The sequence below is a fragment of the Pogoniulus pusillus genome, chromosome 16 (genome assembly GCF_015220805.1).
Source record: "Pogoniulus pusillus isolate bPogPus1 chromosome 16, bPogPus1.pri, whole genome shotgun sequence".
In the NCBI taxonomy this organism is placed as follows: domain Eukaryota; kingdom Metazoa; phylum Chordata; class Aves; order Piciformes; family Lybiidae; genus Pogoniulus; species Pogoniulus pusillus.
The window spans coordinates 6358846-6375228 of NC_087279.1; the positions used below are offsets into that span (position 1 = coordinate 6358846).

General features: G+C 46.7%; 1 protein-coding gene across 7 annotated transcripts in view; it reads left to right on the top strand.

The window, feature by feature from the left end:
* Positions 1 to 2150: 2150 nt before the first annotated feature.
* The window catches only part of FRMD4B (FERM domain containing 4B), a 155325-nt gene continuing 141092 nt past the window's right edge, over positions 2151 to 16383 (top strand). For 4 of the 7 annotated variants that reach the window (XM_064156261.1, XM_064156262.1, XM_064156255.1 and 1 more), the window contains exon 1: positions 10074 to 10341. The gene's annotated coding sequence lies outside the window, so the exon portion shown is untranslated. The other 3 variants (XM_064156256.1, XM_064156257.1, XM_064156258.1) reach the window with 3 other exon arrangements.

The window sequence follows — 16383 nt, forward strand, 5'->3', positions numbered from 1 at the left end:
ACCTGCACTATTTTCTGCAAGCTTTTGATTTGATTATAATACAGCTATAAACCAGATAAAGTGCATTTATTTCAGCTACTATAAATATTGGCTGACCTTTCCTGCTCAAAAGAAGCTCACTTCTCTGCCTCCAGGCTTTGATTTAGAATTATTTGTGGGAGGGAAATGGATGCATACATCACATCAAAATATCTGACCATGTAATTTTCCCTAATGAAGTATTACCTGCAGGATGGAGGATGGTGAATTTTAATGGTTGAAGTATTAGGTAGTGTTAGGATTTCTTGTGATACAGAACAATCTTTTTAGGGAGATTGCATTACGGAGTGGTTGTTCATCTTCTGCAGCCCAGAGCACACTGGGGGTTGGCAGCTGATGGAAATTAAGCAAGGATGAGACTACTCATACAGTGATACATGTAGTTAGAATAATCTCTTTGGTATTCTAGGGAGCAGATGAACTTTGTCACATGAATGTGCAAGAAACTTGTAAGGTCCTGTGATTAAAGCAAGATGCAGAGTATATGGAAGAAAGTTATGGAAGGTGATGTGCAAAACCTGATGTTCTGAAGTGGTTGTTGCACTGCTCTTGACTTCTGGCAACCTGGAGAAGAGGAGGCAAATGTTGCCACCTTAAAGGCAACATGAAACATCTGGGAGCATTTCTCAGTTCTCAAAGCCACATCCTCAGAGGAACTGAAGGAAGGAAAACCCCAGAAAAATCAGATGGCAGCAAAAGACAGGCAGGGGGGAGGGCAGATGCAAGCAGAAATGGGTGAGCAGAGCCAAGAGAAGGAAATGGATGAACAGCATTATATTGATGTGATACCAGGAGAGCACAAACAGATCATTACTAAAATGGCATGACTATAATACAGCCAAGGAATCATGCACAAGTGTAGATGGGGATGTATGCAAAATATGTGAGTCAAGCTGTTTTTATTACTCTGCTTCATGTAAAGCACCAGGTAGTTTGGTACTGTCGCCTGTGGGTGTGATAAATAGGAAGACCTCATGATGCTGGGGCTAACAACCACTATTTGATATAATTCTATGGCAAAACTAAATCAATCCTATTTGCCTAGGAGAATCTTGTGATGCTCTTAATTTTGGCTAAATGAACGATTAAGTCTTTGTGAAATTTCTGGGGAAATAATACTATCAGAATTAATTTCTTTACCACATAAATGTGGGTTTAGCTGCAGTGATTTGTTTTGTGGACTTGCCACGATGCCACTCGTTTCAAATGCCAGACTTGGTTTCTACCATCGTTTACCAGCACCTCCAGTTTATCTGACAACACTCAAAAAGCAGCCAGACCACTCTTCATTGCCGTACTTGGGACAGCTCATTACCATATGGCAGTTAGCAGCCTGCATTTGAAACAAACCAGTACGGATAGTCCTGAAGTCTCATTGTTCTGTTTCACATCACAAGGATGACAAAGGGCCCTTGCCGAAGGAGATAGCTGGATTTAGGCAGATCCAGCCCCTTTCCCACTGCCCTGCAGAAATCGCCATCTATCACCTCCGAGCAGACGACATGTCTTCTGCCTGCGCTGTGAATTGCCGCGGGGAGTAAATCAAAGGCAGGGGGAGGACCCACAGCGGCTCCAGGGGGAGCCGGCCCAGAGGATCTGCTGGCGTTGACCACACTTGTTTGTGGAGAGTGGGGCTGGACAGGTCCCTTCGCTGCTCCGGCTGTTGCCGAAGTTGAAGAGAAGGAAGAGGATGCTGTAACTTGCCCGAGCGCAGGGAGGAAGGCAGACGCGGCGCTTTGTGCGGGGTGAGATCGCGTCTGCACACGCACCGCACAGATGTAAACATGACCTGAGCATCCATCGCCAGCGGGGCTGATGCTGCTGGGAGTGGCCGCGAACCTATCGGTCCCTCTCCATCTCCCGTGCTGGGGAGGGAAGTAGGGTCCCCGCAGCATCCACCCCCCAGCCCGGAATGGAGCTGCCCCTCGCACCTTCCTAGGGGGCAACGCTCACATCCTGATAAGAGCGGGCGGGGGGGGAGCCAGTCTAAGCCCTGCCCCCGCCGGCCGTGCGGTGAGGAGCCGGGAAGCGCCGCGGGGGTGGATGCGAGGGGAGAGGCGGCGGCGGCGGCGGGGCCGGGCGGGGCGGGCTGGGCTCCGCTCCGCCGGCAGCCCTGTGCTCTCGGCCGGCGGCCCGCACCGCTCCGCGCACCTCCAGCCAAGGTAAGGGCCGGGGCGGGCACCGCATTGTTCTCCTCACCGGGAGTGTGAGGGGAGTGACAGTAGGGAGGGGCTGCCTCTCGAACCGGGCAGTGGAGGGGGTGCGGCGGAGGGGATACGGGGCTGCCGCGGGGCGCGGGATACACGGGATTCCCGCAGCTGTGACAGCGAGAGGCACCAGAGGCTCCCCAAACACTCAGGGCTCTGCTTGCTCGACCCCATTCTCCGCCGGCTCTAAGTTCGGTGCCTGGCGGAGCAAGGGACAGCCGAGGGAAAAGGAGCCGGAGACGTCTCGGGAGGATTCAGTTCCCCCCGGGGCGCGATGAATGCTGCTGAATGGCCCCGCGATCACTCTGCGTGCGGCTCGGGCGCTGCCAGAGGTTCGCTCGCTGGTGGACAATGAGTGCCGACTGTGCATAGAAGAGCTTGAGCATTTCCACCCCAACTTAGTCTGGAGGAGATCTGCCGGCGTTGTCATCCCGCCCTTAGAGAAAGGAGCCGTGCAGTGTTGGGCTCAGCCGCAGCCCCGAGTGGGTCAAGGATGAGAAGAGGCACGTTTGGACAGGGTCACATCCCTGCCGAGCCAGGGCCCCGCCGAGGAAGCCCAGGGCGCTTCCTCTGCCTTTGTTACACTTGTTTGCCTTCCCGGCTTGGCCTCGCATCCTCCCTCTCGCCGAGAATAGTCCCTTTCCCCGTATTGTTCTCACTGGGTTTCCTCTCGCCCCTCGCTTCCTCCTGCCCTCCTCAGCCTCAGATCCTCTGCGGACACGATACCCTGGCATACATTTTCCCTCTTCCTTATGGAGCTTTTAAGCTTAGATCTACCTATTTAGGAAAAAACTCGCCTTTCCCCTGTGTGTAACAGCCATGTTTCAGGTCGATTTACATTGTCCTTGTGTAGGTTTGGACCGAATTGAGACAAACTTTGCTTAGAACCTGCCACATGGAAGGATGAGATTTCTAGTCGCCTATGCACCACTTAATACCAGTTTAAATTACACTAAGCAGCGTGTACTTGTAAACTAGGCTCTCTAACCCAGCCATTGATACGATGTGAAATAGTGTAATATTTTCCCCTGGACCTCACTGCTCCCTGGGTTCTTTTCTGCATGGGATCAGGTGATCCTTGGCATAGCTTTGTGGAATGTAGCGAAAGACCGTTATGTTGTGCTGCTCCTCGAAAAAAAAAGTTTTGGTGTGCCTGTGATGTCCAGAGAATGAGATCTAGGGAAAGACCATCAGAAGAGCATCTCCAAAAGGGACCAGTCCCCGTCTTCTGCGGTGTGTTGTTTTTTAGTCTTAGATCCATTTGAAAGCGTTTGCTGTGTCTGTGCTGGAGGAGAGAGCAGCGTATAGCTGCTGTCCGTGGGACTTCTTGGTTTTTTCTTTTAGGGGATTGTGTTCTTCAAGCTCTGCCTTTAAGCTTTGCCTCTGTGAAGAGCAGCTGAGCTCATGGTCATAACTTTAGCAAGATTCCCAATAGCTGCAGTGAAATAGTCAAGTCTTTAATCAATTTTTACCTGGCTGTAACTTGGGACAATTCTGAGCACTTGCAGGGACACTGACTGGAGAGCTGCCTGCAGGCTGGGGAAGACTGCAGCTCTCTAGTTAATGCCTGGTTCCTACAGAGGCAGGAACACACGTGTAGGAAAATGCACAGAATTTCACTTGGGCTCTTATTGTTAAAAAATGCTTTCTTGAAGCTGCCCTTTTCCTCAATTTAAAGAGTTTATTCTGCAGAAGTTGGCAGTGCCTGCATTGGAAAGATTTATATTCCCTGCCACCACAGATTTCAAGGTTTGTTCTGTTTTATACAGAGGTTCATCTCGTTGATTCCTTTGAACTTATATGGGTGCAGCTCTGTCAGACTTAGCTACCTTAGCAAGGTAAGCACCTTTATCAAGGTAAAGCCTGATGGAGAACATGCACTTCATTCTATTAGAAATACACATGTCATCTTAGACAAAGCAAAGGGATTGTACAGAAACCTCTCAGTGTGTTAACAGTTGTGAAAACATGCCTAGAGTGAATGAACTCCTGAGGTCTCACATGCAGGTGACCATTTTCCTGTGTTTTACTGGGTTTACATTCACTGCAGTGAGGGTGTTTTTTGGCATCAGAGATGAAATTGCCATAGAGTTACCCAGAGTAAAGGTGATGGACGAGCCTGCTGTAGAAATTTGGGCTCTCTCCTAAGCTTTGTGCTATAACACTTAAAACAAAACCTCATGTACCACCTATAACTTATTTTCAATGCATGTTACTCAGTTCAGACTTATGAATGCATGGAAGTGAAGTGTGGCATGAAAAGACTCTTGTGATCACGGCTGTCAGCACTGTGGGACTTGGCTGATGTGGCCATGGATGGGCATTCCTGGTGTTGTAGGCAAGTCTACTCTTAGTTTCGGGTAATTAAAGCAGCAGAAGATTAAAAGGAGGCCCACTGCAGGGCTCTTGCATATTTTCTGTATCCTATTTTCTTCTTCCAATGCATCTTAGCATCCATTGAATGGCAGAGAGGAGGGAGGGAAGGACCTGAATAAATGGAGTGTTCTTGGATCTGAGGACTGTTCGTGCCTGTTGCACCTTCCCAGGGAAATGGTGAGCCAATGTGTCAAATCCATTTGCAAGTGGCAGTATAAATTAAAGCGGGGGGATAAACAGGTTAGAAGGTTAATGAGATGTCTGAACTTAATTGATTTTCCATACAAATTGGCTATAATGTCTTTTGTTTGCTTTCCTCCCCCCTCCAGCAGTTACATGAATTATAAGGAGTAGCAAAAGGGATGTGGGGGAGGAGCCAGGGCAATTTGGGGAAAATGGCTAGGAAACCTTGGTCATGCTCCCCAGGGTGTGCTGATGTATGATTCTGGACAGAGTAAAATAGAATTAGAAGCCTGTACCTCTGTCTTATGGGTCTTGGTGGCAGTGGTCGAGCCACAGACAGCAGTGTGGCCTGGCTGTCATGCAGAGTTGTACAATCCCAGGGTGAATAGAAAGCTCTAATTTAGATGTGGTGGGGAAGTTCCTGACTTAACACTCAGATGAATAAGAAGGTGTTTGAGCTGCCAGTTTTTGGTGTTTCTTTTCTGTGTAGATTCCCATTCCTCTTGGGAATATATTTGAGTTAGTGATTGGAGCCACCTCAATGCTATGGGTGAGTGAGTGGAGCTGAGATCCTTCCAGCTCATGTGATTCCTCCATGGTGCTGGTGTCATTCAGTACTTCTTCCTGTCTCTGCTGGTTTTCAGCTGTGACAAGTTCAGCTCAGGAGCAGACAAGGGTTGGTTGGCAGCACTTCTGAGCTGGATGGCACGGCAAGCCCAAAGAAGCATCACACTGGGAGAGGAGCCAACTATGGAGATGTTCTTGGTCACCACTCTGAGTGGCATGAGGAAAGAAAGCCGTTGTGTGTTCAGGCTATGTGGTGATAAGTCACACCTCTTTCTGAGCTAATTTGCTATAAGACCTTGTAGTTAAATCACACTTCAGACTTTTCCACTTGAATTTTATACCAAAAGCTGAAAACTAAAAGCCCAGCAAAATCTATAAGGTGATAATACTAAGGTGTGACTCATGTTCTGGTTTTTTATCTGACTGGAGTACCACACAAAAATGGGGGTTTGTGCTTAACATGAAACTGATAGCAGAATGAATGTGAAGAGTTGCTTGCAGACAACAGTTTTCCCAGAGGAGCCATATTTTGATTTAAGGGGTCCCATGCAGCCAAGGACAGCTGTACAGCACACACAACCCCATAAGACAGACAGAAAGACCAAAGCTTTTAGATGACCACATCGTCACAGGAAGGACAAGAGGCTTGGGCTTGGCACCTCTACACTTGTAACCAGGCTTCAGATAAACCAGCCTATGCCATATGCTACAAGATTGGTCAATACTTCAAACTATTTGCTGAGAATATGATTAAGTTAAGGGCTGGGTACAGTAAGTAGGTCGCTGGGCATCATTGATAAATGAGCTGTGTCCTTATCTTGTGTGCGTCACCAGTGGTATTCCGTGACAATGTCTAGTAGTGGGAAGAAATTCTTAGCTGGCTTAGAGCATGTATATCTACTTTTTTAACAGGCCAAGCAGTTTGCATCCCATGTAATGGTGGAAAGCCACAGGCAAGGCTGCTATTGTTTGATTGCAGCCATTTCAAAGCATTAAGGCTTCCTTTGGCCTCTGGTTGTAATGCATCAGTGCTTCCAGCAAGGGTTAACTGTTCTGTGGTTAAATGGTACAGGCTATAAAAAGAAGGGGGTTTTGTTTTCCTTTGCTATTTACAGCAAAACAACACACCACCAAACTGTGGTTTCTTCAGAATGCAGTAATTTTTTTGGAAAACACAGACTGCACATTGAATCCATGCAAACTGTAATTTCAGTGCCTTGTTTTCTGAGTAGGCTCTACAGGGTGAAGTCAAGAAAGGACAGACTTTTATTTGATTGCCTTTTTGTTTAGAGACTATACTCGTACCATGTCCAGTACTGGGCTCCTCAATTCAAGAGGGATGGTGAGACATCAGAACATGTCCAGAGAAGGGCGATGAAGCTGGTGAGAGGCCTGGGACACAAGGCCTGTGAGGAGAGGCTGAGGGAGCTGGGGGTGTGCAGCCTGCAGAAGAGGAGGCTCAGGGCAGAGCTCATTAACTGTCTACAACTACCTGAAGGGAGGCTGTAGCCAGGTGGGGTTGGTCTCTTCTCCCAGGCAACCAGCAATAGAACAAGGGGACACAGTCTCAAGTTGTGCTGAGGGAGCTCTAGGCTGGATGTTAGGAGGAAGTTGTTGGCAGAGAGAGTGATTGGCATTGGAATGGGCTGCCCAGGGAGGTGGTGGAGTCACCATCCCTGGAGGTGTTCAAGAAAAGCCTGGCTGAGGCACTTAGTGCCATGGTCTGGTTGATTGGACAGGGCTGGGTGCTAGGTTGGACTGGATGATCTTGGAGGTCTCTTCCAACCTGGTTGATTCTATGATTCTCCTGCTATATCAGCTGTATGCAGAGTTGACAAGAACTTCAGATTTTCAACAGTTGTCAAAAGAAAGGAGAGAAGAAAGGCAGTTCTGCTGGAGTTTTCTTGTTATCTGTCACTTTAACAAACCATTATAAAAGCTAGTGTCCATGAGAGTCTGCCAAAGGGTTCCAGAACTCAAGCACATGAAACCCCAATCCACCCAAGTCCTTTCATTCCCCTGCCAGGACAAGGCTGATCATTATTAAGCTGCTCTAGTTCAAAGCTGATGTTTTATTTTCAAACCTTTTAGGTATTTTATGAGATTGTACAATGTAGTTACTGAGCCAAAAGAATTGTTTCAGGCACTGCTTGCTGCTCACAGAGCATGCAGGTGACCAGTTATTGATCAGCAGTGATCAGCTCAAGTAGTCCAAGCCTGATCACACTCTGCTGTGTGGCCATGCCATTGCTCTTGGAGGTGGGCATCTAAATCCCATTCTAATTTGTGTAAAAAGAAAGAAATGATAAATAAATGTGGCCCCAGAGTTTTTCTTATGCTAATGTCTGAGCTATCTTTAGTCCCTTTGAAAGAGTTCCATAGGCTGGTTAATCTCCCCATATACAAATCTCTTTCATACAATTAATCCCTTATTTTTTGTCCAGGTCTCAGTGTAGGAGAGAGATGGTTTTAGAAACAAATCCATTTAGTTTGTGCTGCATTGGAAACAAACCCCTTTTGCTGGAAAGAAGAAACAAAGCTAAAATAAAGGCTTGCTTTTCTACGTGGTCTTGGTTATTATTGGTGGGTGGTGGTAAAATGAAATATTTCAGAGTTATTCTCTCCTCTGGAGCTTTCCAAGGAAAAGATTGCTTTCAACTCTGAAAAATCTTATGGAAAATCAAAGTGACAAAAGATGCAAAGCTGATGGAATCTTGACCCTGTTAATAGGAATCTTAAAGCCAGAATTTCACCTGGAGTTTTAATTAAATATCTACTTGGTGTACCATATTTATACACTTGGAGAGACATGAAAATGCAGAGTTTTACTGAAATACCAATCCTCATGTATTGCAGTTTTATTCATAAATGATCCATCTGAATTTCCCCTCACCCCCTGAAGTGAAGCTTAAGAATAGGAAGCAGATTCCTGGACTACTTCAGTTATGTTTAAACAGTAGGTTAAACATCATCGGCAAAAGTTGTGCATCCTTTTCCTTCCTTCCCAGCAAGTCCTAGAAGAACTTGGAGAGACATTAGAAGTGTCCTGGGATACAGACTACTTTCTCTACTTTTAGAAATAAGTCTGAAAGTAATAAAAAATAATCAGTGGATATTTTTGGAGAGTGTTTTCACTTGAGTCAGACTGTCCTGGCCCTGGGAACACAGCAGAAGCTGTTGCTTTATAGTCAGAGCTAATGGAGTAGTTTCACATGGCAGTAGTGCTCACTACTTTGGATGAAGGCTTGTGGAAGAGAGAGGTGGAGGGTGATGGCTGTAGTAGAAAGATGTAGGGCTGCTTTAGAGCTAAAAGCAAACTCAATTTGGTAAAGGAGACAGAGATCTATGAAACCAGTAGGAAGAGAGAGCATTATTGTTCTGGGCTGGGCATCACACAAAAGGTTATTGCCATCCATAATGTAGCCTTGGGCTGAGATCATAGTGTGGTGATGTATTTTATGTGACATAATACCTCTAGAGACACTGTGGTGCTAAATACATAGGTTACATGAACATGGTTACTGCATCAGTCTTAATGCTCCTGCTTGGATGTTATGGAAAGCAGATGTACACAAGTTAGGTGGCTTACTACTCTATGAGAGAGCTGGAACTGAACCAAATGTTGAAGAAAGCAGCTCTCGTAAAAAGTAGAATGTCTTAACTCTCACATTTTATTTTAAGAGGGATGTGTGTGTGCATGCAAGATTAGACATGGTCTAGTGATGGACAATATGTCTGGAGTTTGGGCAGCAACTCCTAACAGTCCCCACAGCACAGGGATAGCTGAAGTTGTCTAACAGTTTGCTAATTTTCTCCTCCTTGCTTTCCTCTGACATTATCTCCATACTTAGTTTGGGCTTCTGTTCCTACTCAGAAAAACTGCAAACCCCTCTGGACTGCAGATCCAGTTATTTAAGCACGCTTAAACCCTGACACTCGCTGCTCTTGTGCATAATATGAAGGGAATTTATCTGTTTGTAGAAATGCTGCCTGAGAGCAGGGCCTGGCTAAAAGCAAATTGTTAAATGATCAAAAATTTCAGTAATGCTCTGAGTTATATGACTGCACCACATAGGATACCTGCATCTGGAGCAGAAAGGTGACACGTGGGACATGTAAAAGAATATACTGCAGTGGGAGTCTTTCTAAGCTGTACCATATTACTCAATTTTACAATAAAATAGCATAAGTGGTTCAAATCACTTGTTCCTCCTCCAGTGTCAGCAGGCTGAGCAGAGAGTTGATAGAACCTAATGCTTTAGCAACTAAAACACAACTGGCATTTATTGTAAGCATCTTTGTCGGTGGGCTGGAGAGACGCACATGTAGCTAATGTATCAGAGGATCTGAATGCCAGGACTTGGCTCATCTTTCTGCCTTCCCAAACATTTTCTTTTTTTTCTTCACCTAGGTAACTGAAATTTCCCTCAATTTGCTCTTGCCCCAATCAGTTGCATCTCTATCTGATCTAATAGTCTTGTGTGCTTGTGTAGAGGAGAAAATTTGGAGAAGCAACCTAACCGCTTCTGTAGCCCCACCTGATTCTGTTTAAGTGGAAGGAAGAAATAGCCCCACCTGATTCTGTTTAAGTGGAAAGAAGAAATAGCCCCACCTGATTCTGCTTAAGTGGAAGGAAGAAATAGCCCCATCTGAGTCTGCTCATATGCGAGGCAGAAAGAGGAAGCTTCAGGAGGTGTGTCTTTGTCAGCCTTGAGGCTGATGGGTTTTTTTTCTGACACTGAACAAGTGGTTATGTACTTTTCTGCCTGTATTTCCTAATGCTGACCATGTGAATCCCTTTCACTTGGCATCAGCCTAACTCCTTTTCCATGTTGTTTTAGTCTTCATTGCCTTACAAGTAAATCACTCTAAGGGTTAGATGTGAATATCTGCTGGAAACAAGAGAGAGGAGTCCGCTAAGGACAGGTTTCCGTGGAACAGAAGGTGACTTGAAGTTGAAATCTAATAAGTAAGTATCCTTATTAACTTTGGACATCCAGGGCACAGCAGCCAACTTGTACAGCTGTTTTTGTAGGTTATAGCCGGAACCTGATGCCCACACTAGTGTCAAGGCTTTCTAAGTTTGTCACTTAGATGAATTGATTGTAGAATTACAGAATGAAAGGGAATTGGAAGGGATTTGAAGAAATCTTTAGGAAAAACTATTTAGCCAGGCTAAAGTAAGATGTCTTTCAACCCTCTTTTGGTGTACCTTGGGGATATCTTGCTGCCTTCAGGTAACCTGATTGCTAATGTTATTCCTTCCACTTTGAGCACTGTAGAGCTGGAGTTAGAATAATTTTAACCCACTCATTCTCAGCCTGAATCTGTCTGATTTATGTTTTTTTTTAATATTTTTTTTTCTGCCCAGCATGAGTAGCTTTGTTGCTTAATGACAGAAATGGTTGTTGGCAATGTATTAACATCTTGTCTTTCAGATGTTACACCCTGTCACAGCGTCATATGCTTGTTAGGGCAGGCTGCACCTCTCTTCTCCCTGTGGGAGCAATCCCTTCTCCTACTCCAAACTGCCTCTTACTTGTGTGGAGCCTAGGCTTTGTAGCAGCTGAGAGACAGGGTATGTTTATCCAAATACATGTGAGTGTGTCATCTTTGCTCCTGACTAAATCGTAGCTGCGTGGGATTTCAGTGGCACCAGGAGTAAGCCTTCCAGTTTGCTTTAACAGTTGTTGTCTCCAGCTCTGCTGTTTAAGCACAGGGTGGAGGGTTGTGCAGGGTGGCAGACTGTGTGTCTGGCACTTCCTCTGCAAAGTTGTGCTTGTTTGGGTTTGGTTTTACATACTGGTAGTGTTCTGTACTCCTGTCCTCCTAAAATAAAATGTGGGAGGGAAAAAAAACACACCCCAGCAAGTAAAAACAGTTAGCCATGGGTGGGACTGAGTTGGAAAGAGCAGCCAAAGGAGAAACAAAGACAAGCTGTATTGAAGGACTGTAATTGGAAGCAGCAAGCATGGAAATGCTACAGGAGATGAGCTGCCTGGTGGTTTATCCTTAGAAAGTTTCACCCAGTAAGTCCAGGTAAGCTGAAATTTTATCTGAGGTTCATATTCCCAGATCATTGTGGATACTGCCAGGAGAGATGCCACTGCCCAGAGAAGCAGGAGTTGTTGAGGAGTTGGGTTTATTTCAAGCAGATCTTGCCATGCTTTAATAGTCTCTTATATGAGCTGGTTCTTGTAACTTGTGTGGTAACTCCTAGAGTAAATGAAATGATCTTGAGAGCTGCAATTCTGACTTGAGTGGCTCTTCACAGAGCAGGCCAGGCCTGCAAAGAAACATCAAAGGGAGAGAGTGTTTGTGCAAGGCAGTGCAAAGAGACACCGTGGCAAAGGTTTGATGAGCAAAAATCTGAAGTCAGGAGAAATGCTCAATACAGTGTAAGAAGGGTGGCAGTGCAGAAAGCTGAGGAAGCAGGTACAATCCTGAGTTGGGCTTGCTCTCTGTTAGGGAATTCTTCAGATAAAAATCCTTACCAGATCCTAGAAAGTTTGGTTTATAAACTAGCAGAGGAGTATTGAAAGAAGCCTTGAGGCTTTAAAGCAGATTAAGCCTGGACCAGACATACTGAGGGGATCTGGGGTGGGGAGGTGGACTGGGGTTTACTGTTTTTAGACTTCATGCAATTCCTCAACATCAACATCTTGTGAGTGGTCTGGACTGTAATATATTTGTACTTTCAATCTTGTCTCTGTGTAACTGTTTCAGTTTGGTGGTTTTTTTGTTTGTTTGGTTTTTATTTGTTTGCTTTTTGCTTGGAATTTGGTTTTGGAGGTGCTTCCTGATGGTCTGGTATTGTGCCTGATGAAGGCATGGGGTAAGGGATGGCACCTTACTCTGGTGGGGGAGAGGGTTCAGAGGGGTTTATCAGTGGTGCTTTGTGCCCTTCCCAAGCACACAGGGTTTTGAGTTGTGTGTTTACCACTTCAATGTGCAGTGTCTCAGAAGCTGTAGCACCCCTGTCCAAGAAGATCACAGAAGTTTAGAGGTTGGAAGAGACCTCCAGAGATCATGGAATCCAACCTCCTTGCCAAGGTGTTAAGGAGGGGTTTTAACCTGGGTTAGGAGTGAATTGTAACGAGGCTGATGCAAAATTAACTGGTTTATTAATGACGCAAAGAAAAAATCCCCAAATTTACTTACAATTCACACTGACAGATTCTATCATAGAATCAACCCGGTTGGAAGAGACCTCTAAGATCATCCAGTCTAACCTGTCACCCAGCCCTAGCCAGTCAACTCTACCACGGCACTAAGTGCCTCATCCAGGCTTTTCTGATGCCTGGATGCGGTGACTGTGGTGTGTTCGGTAGAACTACCCTGCAGCATGTCAGTGAAACACAGTCAAATTAAAGGAGCTAGGAAAAGCTTTCAGCAAACGTTTAAAACCAGAGAGACTTGCAGCACCAACTGCTGCTTTAAGGTTAAGCATAAACTTTCCCAAACCGGAGTAAAGAGAGTTGGGTTACTCACTGGTTAGGCGTCTTAAGATGTGCGCTCCAAAAGCATAGGCGGGACAATAGCTGGTGACAGGCGTGTGGTGGACTCCACATGCCATGGGGCTTTGCTGATAGCTTAGTCCAGACGGAGCAGGTCGCCTGAGAAGGCCCACGGACACGAGAGAGGTCTTCTGTGGCTCTTGGGAAGCCATCGGGTGGTCAGCAGCCGCCTGGGCAAAGCAGGGTCCGGGTTTGCGGGCTGGAGCAGTCCGATTGAGTGCTGCGTATAGCAAGGAGCCGGCCCCCGGGGCGGCACGGCGGGCCGGCAAGTCTCGGTGTCCAAAGTCGTTGCTGGGTCGTTACCTCTCTTCGGGCTCGGTCGGGCAGGGTGAGGGCTGCCGGTCGCGGGCAGGTTCCCGCTTACGCGCGGTGCAGTGTGGTGGCACACGGGCAGGGCAGGCCAGGCAAGCGGGTAGCGAACGCAACGAGCAGCTTGCTAGGGGTGTAAGCATTTTGGTGAGCGTCCTTGACCACTAGCAACAGCTAAAAGCGCCCCTAGAACCGATCCCGAGGTTTTTCTCCAAAAAACGAAGCTGCACAGGCCTAGGATCGTGACCTGTGTTTACCGCAAAGCAAGGCCACGTTTGGGGTCTGTGAGAGACTGAGAGGCGCCAAAGCTTTCGTCTGCTTCCCGCTTCCTCCGCCCGGCAAGGGGAGGGGCAGGGTGGGTGTTCAGGCAGGTGTAGGGCATCTGATGCATATGTCTTCTAGGCGTAATTTGGACCTTCCACCACACAAGGCAGGATCACCTAGGGTGGTTTGCACCAGGGATGATGAGGCAAGACAAAAGATTTAGTGCAATTTAAATTGCACTGAGTTCTCAGTTCTGGGCCACTCAATTCAAGAGAGATGTTGAGGTGCTGGAAGGTGTGCAGAGAAGGGCGACAAAGCTGGTGAGGGGCCTGGAACACAAACCCTGTGAGGAGAGGCTGAGGGAGCTGGGGGTGTGCAGCCTGCAGAAGAGGAGGCTCAGGGGTGACCTCATTGCTGTTTACAACTACCTGAAGGGAGGCTGTAGCCAGGTGGAGTTGGTCTCTTTTCCCAGGCAACCAGCAATAGAACAAGGGGACACAGTCTCAAGTTGTGCCAGGGCAGGTCTAGGCTGGATGTTAGGAGGAAGTTCTTCCCAGAGAGAGTGATTGGCATTGGAATGGGCTGCCCAGAGAGGTGGTGGAGGCACTGTCCCTGGAGGTGTTCAAGCAAAGCCTGGATGAGGCACTTAGTGCTATGGTGTGATGGTTTGGGCTCTTACCCGCCCCCTCACACTTTGTATTTGCCCCAGCTAACTCAGATGGCCTCTGGGAATATAGATGAAGCAATTTATTTACAGCTAGCAGAAATTTACAAGCAGCTATTTACAATATATACAGTTATATACAATTATATACAGAAATATACAAAGGATAAACAATACAAAAGCACAACTCCCCTCCCAGAAACCTGAGTCCCCAGGAGGGGCTTTCAAACCACCCCAACACCTCCCCCGGCCCCTCTCAACCTTACCCCAGTTCTCAGGAAGAAGAGAGGTGCAGCCAAGAGGTTAGGGAACAAGGTTAGTAGGAGCAGGGTTAATGAGATGTGACAAGGTCTGAAGGCAAAGGCAGAAGAAAAAGACAAAATGGAGAAAGTTTACTTCTTCTTCCCAGAGTTCTCAGCGAGACTGTGAGAGAAGGAGACACAATTTTTTTTTCATTTCACTGCCTGTTATCAAGTTCTTTTACCAAAACATTCCAGCTTGCTTCTAACTAGCACACATGGTCTAGTTGACTGGCTAGGGCTGGGTGCTAGGTTGGACTGGATGAACTTGGAGGTCTCTTCCAACCTGGTTGATTCTATGATTCTCAGCACTGATATGACAGCTTGTGGAACATTATCAGTGGCTTTGTTAGCATAAAATGCAGATCTTTACACGTGGGACACTTTTTTTGCCTGCTAAAGCCTCTTTTTTTTGCTTAACAGTGTAGTTTAGAGTAGGCATTTGCTGGGACAAATATGTCCACTCTAAGAACTTAACAGTATTGATTAGTAGAGGCCAAAATCATTTAGGTTGTGTCCTTGGTTTTAGCGATAACCAGGCAAGGCAGTAGTCAGATGTTCTTTCCAATTCTACTCCTGCAATTAGAATCTGAACTGTCTGTGTGAGCTGGGCAGGAATGTGCTGGTATTTACCCAAATTTTTGGAGAAGACACTTAGCAGAGGAATGTGCTCTGCATGCTCACCATTCCATTAGGAAACTGTGCATATAAAGCAAACCCCAAGCAAATATCTGAAGGGCCACAGAGGCCTCAGAAGAACAGCATGTCCTGTAGGTTTTAGGAAGAGCAGGTCATCCCCACATACTAAGTTACATCTTGCCCTTTTCGTGGGCACCATCCCAAGGGAGGCTGCCACCTGGGTGGTTACAATGAACCTCCATATTTCATTTTAATATGTGTCTGTGCGAGTACCTGATGCTCAGAATGGGATTACAAGAGATGAATTGCTGCTGAAGTTGGTAATAACAGAAAGCGAACCTGTCTGACAGCATCTGCCCTGTGATCTTCTGAGAGCAGGTAAAAGAATCCTTAATTAACTTTTTGCAAGGGTGGGGTAGTGTTTCTTGTGAGTAATTACTTTTGGAGAGTTACAGCATGAATTGTTGTTGCCTGGGTTAGAGTAGCCTAATGAATTGCTGTAAATTAGCTCCTAGCCTATGGTGAATGCTGGGTTTGAGGGGGGGAAAAAAGCCATAATGCTTGCTGTGGGCTGAGGGGAGGGAGCTGATTCAGACATGTGTTAAAGGTAACATAGGAGCGTGGTGGCTCTCAACTGTTGTCAAAACACTTCCAAAAACTTTGTGCTACTCCTGTTTGCCTTGCTGTAGACAGGAGACAGCTCGAAAATGGTCAGAGGCTCTCCTGTAGGCATGATGTGCATGTGGACATTGATGTGCACAGGTCTGAGGCCAGGAGCCCTGTGAATACTTTATCTGCCCTGTTAAACTGCTAAAATGTCTCAACGCACTGGTTAGACTGCACCTTGAGTACTGTGTTCAGTTCTGGGCCCCCCAGTTTAGGAGGGACATTGAGATGCTTGAGCGTGTCCAGAGAAGGGCGACGAGGCTGGGGAGAGGCCTTGAGCACAGCCCTATGAGGAGAGGCTGAGGGAGCTGGGATTGGTTAGCCTGGAGAAGAGGAGGCTCAGGGGTGACCTTATTGCTGTCTACAACTACCTGAGGGGTGGTTGTGGCCAGGAGGAGGTTGCTCTCTTCTCTCAGGTGGCCAGCACCAGAACAGCCTCAAGCTATGCCAGGGGAGATTTAGGCTGGAGGTGAGGAGAAAGTTCTTCACTGAGAGAGTCATTGGACACTGGAATGGGCTGCCCGGGGAGGTGGTGGAGTCGCCGTCCCTGGAGCTGTTCAAAGCAAGACTGGACGTGGCACTTGGTGCCATGGTCTAGCCTTGAGCTCTGTGGTAAAGGGTTGGACTTGATGATCTGTGAGGTCTCTTCCAAT